Raw genomic sequence first — 6,000 nt, forward strand, 5'->3', positions numbered from 1 at the left:
TGACACTAACAGCGTTTGTCAGCTACTGGCATCATGCAGTGCAGTTGGGGTAGTGCCTGACCGGCCAAACTGTCTGTGACAGCTCTGATCTCCTTAACTCTGAGCATCTGTTAGAATGATGCCTCAGCAGGAAAACACAGTGGGGAATGTCTGCTCAGAGCATGTGAGTGTCTGACTGGCCCCTCAGATGTCCTCTAGAAAGGCCTGATGTCCCCAGGTCCCCTGTGCTCACTGGCTCTGCCTTGTGCTTTGTGCAGACAGAGGAAATGAAACAGGACCCAGCAGAGGTCATTTACCCTCTCTCCGGGGTCCTGCCCATGGTCACTACACTAGGGAGAGGATGTATGCCAGTTGTGTATCTGATCCTGGGCATCATTCTGTCTCTGAGAGGCTCTTGAGGGTTACACAGTGTCTGCTCTGTCTGTGAGGGCTGCAGGCTAGCAAATGAAATGCCTTGTCTGAAGCCACGTTCCACACTACTAAGTGGGAACTCAAGCAGCCAGGCTCCCAGCCATAACACTATACTTCTACTCAACAAATTCTGCTTTCTACTAGGAGTTTTTCCAAGTAGAAAATGGGCCCATTTATGGCATGACTGTAAAGTGTGCATAAGATGATCATTTGGCCCAATTTTAGACAGGCAATATAGATGGAAATGGTCCTTCCACCACTGTCCTCCCTCCTTGACATTCTTCGCTGAGGGGAACCTTCCATGGGACACATTTTGTGTTCTTCTGGCTCCAAATCTATAAAAGGATCTTGAAGTTGGCATCAGGAAATAGAAGTTTATGGAGAACACTGGCTTGGCTTGTTACCGTCCTTTGTGGAGTCCTTCCATTTCTATTAAGAATGCAGGCGACTGACAAAGGATTACAGTCTGCAGTCTTATTCACCTCTCTCTGCAGTCTCCCACAGAACTTTTCATGAACATTATTTTCTTTTTACTTCTTCAGTCTGCCTTCTACCTCAGGTGGTGATTCTGCTTCTTACTTAGAGAAGTTGAAGCTCTCAGTATGAATTCCTTCAGCTTTTCTCCTGTGGTAATCATTAGTGCTATTTCCCAAATTGCTCTGTTTTTCTCTCCATTCAAACCATGGCAAGATTCTACTTCCTGATCCTTCTGGAGGTGGGGTAGGAGGTCTGACTAATTCTTCATAAAGTGAGCAGGAACAAAGAGTGCCACATCCAGGTAAAAGCATGTGATTGTTGGGGTGAGGCTCTAGGTCTAGGCTCTGGGTTTCTACTTCTTGGCATGGTGGAAACATTTGACATGTTGGCTATTCTATCAGCTTGGGTTCCTTGAATGGATCCTGTTCTAAGATGGAAATAGGATAAACAATGAATAAATCTTAATTTGTTGAAAAGTCACTGCAATGTTGGTTTTCTTTGTCAACACAGCACAACTTAGCCTATCTTGACTAATATCCTGTCCCTTTCATCCAACAAAATGCTGTATCCACACCCATCCTTTTTTGCTTCAAGACTTTCTCAGAGGATAAGCTGTCTCCCTGGATATCCTAATCTTTACAATCACTCTTGATTAGCCCTCAAAAAATAAAATAAAATAAAATAAAAAACCAGAAAACAAAAAGCAAACACCCAACAACAACAACAACAACAACAAAGCAAAACAAAAATAAAAACCAAATCATTTAGCACTTTGCATTGTCTGGAAGGCTGCATTGTCTGGCCTGTCTTTAGCCTCATCCCACACCTCACTTCTCATGCCCTCTAACTTGGTCACATTCTCTTTCTTTTGGTTCCTCTTACTTGGTTTCTTTTCACCTCAGGACCTTTGGATATACTTTAAATATGACCTTTCTGCCAGAAATGCCATCCCCACCACTGGTTCACTGTTCATATTCTTTTGCTCTTGAAGTATGAGCTCCTTAGAGAAATTTCATTGACTTCCCTACTTATGTCATATCTGCTTTTAGAAGCTCTCATAATTTCATGTTCTTTTCTTCATAACACTTACAATTGGAGTATTACAAGTTATTTGTGTGATGATTTGATTAAGGTCTGTCTTCCCCCTTGATGGCCAAGATCATGCCACTTTCATTCATTACTATGTCCCCAGTGTTTGGCAAATCACACTTTGTAATCATTCAGTAAAAGCCTGTTGAAGGTACAAATGAGGATGCACAGCCATGCAGTCCAATTTGGTAACCACAGACTACATGTTGAACTTTAAATTAATTAATTTTTAAAGATATAAATACTTGTTCCATAATCACACCAGCCTCAATTCCAATGCTAATTAGCCATATGAGTCTTATAACTCCCATATTAGACAGTAGAAAATAGAACATTTTCCATTATCATAGAAAATCTTATTGGATAGTCTTGGCACTATCAAGTCCAGGAGCTAGTACATGGCATGAATGCCTTCAAGTGTCTGGTTCTTGGCAAACTTTCAGCCTATTTCTTTCCCTGTAATGATAAAGCCACAGGGAAGAATCACTCTTCTAAACACATTCTCTGAACATGCTTCTCTTTCTCAGGGATCTGTGGGCTGCCTAAATTGCCATCCTATTTAGCACTTCCCATTCATCCCCCCCGCCCTCGCCATATATTTCTGTGAAATTACAACATTGGGAAAATTTTACTAAGGTCCCAAACAGTGCTAGCCAGTGTTTCCTTTGGCCTCTATATTGCCCCTTTCCCATTCCTGTGTGCCCTGCTCAGACAGGATTGTATCCTTTGTTCACTATTTCTGCTATCACTACATAAGCTCCTCAAGAGAAAGGTCTGGGCCTGGGTCTTCCAGTGTGCTGAGCACAGAACTGGTGATATGTAGACATCAGTAGGTATTTGTTAAATGAGGAATACGTAAGTGAGTGAAAATCATAGGGAATACTATTTCCTTAATTCAGTAGCATGAGGAAAAAGGGAAGTGTGTTATTGAGGTAGAGACAGTAGGGTCTTCCCAGGACCCTGTGCTCTTATCTTCCTCCCCATGGACATGTATCAGACCCTTATTTTGTGTGAGAATAGCTTCTGAAGTCAGGAATAACCCCTAAGTTCTTGGGTCTTGAAGGCTTGGGAGCAGTGGAACTGTTTCTTGAGGAGAGTGGGGGCCTCTCAGCTAAATGGAAAGATGGCTCATACCATGATCAGAGTCCAAGCCAAGCTGCACCCCACAATGATAGAACTGGGAGCCAGCCGGAAATCTGAAACAGAGATTAGACTGTGAATTTAACTTTGCTCAGATAGTTAAGTAGTTAAGGGGCTCCCTCCTGTGCAGAGGTTGCTGCTGTTAAAGTCATGGGATATTTGTCCCAACTCACCCACTAGACTGATAGCTTATATACTGTCTTATTCTCTTTGGATTCTCTAGCAGGCTGAGGTTAATGTCTGTAGATCCTATGGGTGGCTAAAATGATTGATTAGATGGAACTAATTACCCTTGTTGGAGATGCTGCATGATAACATGCTTTCTGCTCTGATAATAATCTATTTTGCCAAAAATATTCTCATGTCTTCTTTGTGATTTTTTTTTTCAGTAGCAGGCCTTTGCTTAATTATGCCCATCTCCTTTGAAGATGAAGTTATAGCTTCTGTCATGCAAACAGGACATTCTGAGTTTCTTTGCTCCATCCTCCTTTAACAATTGAGCCTACAGGACTAATGGCCACATAGTTCTCTTATAGTGACTAGGATAGTCACCTGATCCTCATTAAGGCAGACTGGAGGAAGGAATGAGAAGAGATGATATAGGGGAAGGAAGGGAAAACAGCATTATGGTAAGTTCAGAGATGGAGAAGCAACAAAGAAGAGAGAGACAAGTTGTCCAATAGACAACTGGTCCATTGAACAAGTTGAACAGGGCACCAAGACCTGTGTCTGGATGTCTGTGACATGTCACTGAGCACACCACACACTGGGTTCCCTTTAGGGGTGCAGCCTGGGTCCAAATGAGCCAAATTGGGATCCAGACTGGGTCTTCATAATTGGTGGGCCTGGAAATCCCTTATGCATTTATTTAGAGTCAGTTTATGTTATGAGAAGAAGGCCTTTGAGAAGGAGATCTAGGTATGATTCCCTGGGGCTGAGATAGAGAGATGGAGAAGACTGTTATCCAAAATGGCCCTGGAGGAGGAGGTCTTTTTATTCTAGAGTAGTGATGTACATTAAGGACTCAATAATGTCTTTAAGCATAGAAATCTGTTTGACTATGTTAACTTAAGGTCTCCAAATCTATTTGAATACAACACATTTTCTTTCCCTCTCTTTTTCTTTTTAAGGTAACACCTCATTAGCAGCTCAAGGAACTGCCAAGAAAAACTAGTTTTCTTTGATTATTGGATTAATGGGTTGATTTTTACATCATGTAGACAGAGCCATAGGAATTTTTTATGGTTTAATATTCTAGCTATATCAGATATAAAAGGCAGTATATTTGTAAATAGGCCTTGGTGCTAGTTAGTTTATAACTCAAATATCCAGGTTAGATTGTGCCTACGCAAGCATGGTAAAGTTAATAAATTAAAAATGGAAGTGCATTATAATATTAGTATGCCTTTTTGATATTAGATATTTTCACCAGTAATTCATAATAGAATAAATGTCAAGGAAAGTTTCGAGTCTGCCTACTATTGCATAATGGTATACATGGTTTGAGAGAATTTATCCCCTGGAAATGAGCAAGGCTGGCATTTTATGCTGGTCATTGATCATCTTCCTGCCTATGGATGGCAGCAGACATTTGACATTCATGATGTCAGCAGGAAAACACAGTGGGGAATGTCTGCTCAGAGCATGTGAGTGTCTGACTGGCCCCTCAGATGTCTTCTAGAAAGGCCTGATGTCCCCAGGTCCCCTGTGCTCACTGGCTCTGCCTTGTGCTTTGTGCAGACAGAGGAAATGAAACAGGACCCAGCAGAGGTCATTTACCCTCTCTCCGGGGTCCTGCCCATGGTCACTACACTAGGGAGAGGATGTATGCCAGTTGTGTATCTGATCTCTTGACTGTTTCTCTTGACTCTCCTAATTGGAAAATATCACTAGAGCAAATAATTTCCCTCACGAAACCTTTTTATTCTGAACTAAACCATCATGTTTATGGAGGGCTTCACTTTTTCTTGTCATTCATTATCAGGGCCATTTGTACTTGGTAATTGACAATGAGAGGGAACATGTAGCTGTGAGGAAGTGGCAAGACTTCTGTATTTACTGAGTACTCTACCATTGATGACAGTTTTGCTAGACTTATTTTATGTTTCAGAAAAATGGCTAATATCTGCATGCCATGGACTCTTGGAATTGCTCATGAATAGCTGAAACTGTGACTGTAAATTTTTAAACATCAAGCATCATCTCCTGTTCTCTGGCTTTTCAAAGACATCTTCACTTTCCCCATGTGCTAAGTGGCAAGAAGATACTCTGGACTGGGGAGGGAAGAAAATGTTTGCAGTTTTGGAAATTCAAGCTCACCTTTACTAGCAGGTTTGTGTGAACTCAAGGGCATGGATATCTCAGCAGTTTCAGGAAGTGATTGCCATGGTTTGGTAAAAAACATCAGGGAGTTCTTGACTTAGTCTAAAAAAATGTATTTCCCTGAGCTAAGAAAATATCATTATACTTGAAACCACAATCTGACTTTTCCAAGCACCCCAATAAACTCTCTGCTTTCTAATATGAATCTCAAGGCTACCTTTTCCATGGTTTATCAATATGATTTTTGGGACTCAGAGTCTTAGGAAAAAATCAATTTTTTCTTAGGATTTGTGATTATTATTGAAGTAAAATGGCAGAAAGATTTTTATCAAACTTGGAAGCTCTTTCTAGATGAATCCCACAGATTCATGTCATTTCTTGAAGACTGGTTGACCTCACACAAAGTAAGATAATCAGGGGAGAGGAGACATGTCCAGTGGCCAATTTGGGAGGTATTAAAAATACTTTTCATGTTTGACATGTGAAATAGCCACCCCCACCCCCCTACCCAAAACCAAAACACAAACAGACACAACAACACTCCATCCACATCAAGAATAC

The 6,000-nt window shown here is 41.2% G+C and overlaps 1 protein-coding gene across 1 annotated transcript in view; it reads right to left on the minus strand.

Annotated features, from left to right (window-relative positions):
- Positions 1-6,000, minus strand: part of Trpc7 (transient receptor potential cation channel subfamily C member 7) — a 140,324-nt gene that overhangs the window by 78,733 nt on the left and 55,591 nt on the right. The window lies entirely within an intron of this gene.

Source organism: Marmota marmota, unplaced genomic scaffold (assembly GCF_001458135.2).
Source record: "Marmota marmota marmota unplaced genomic scaffold, marMar, whole genome shotgun sequence".
Classification (NCBI taxonomy): Eukaryota; Metazoa; Chordata; class Mammalia; order Rodentia; family Sciuridae; genus Marmota; species Marmota marmota.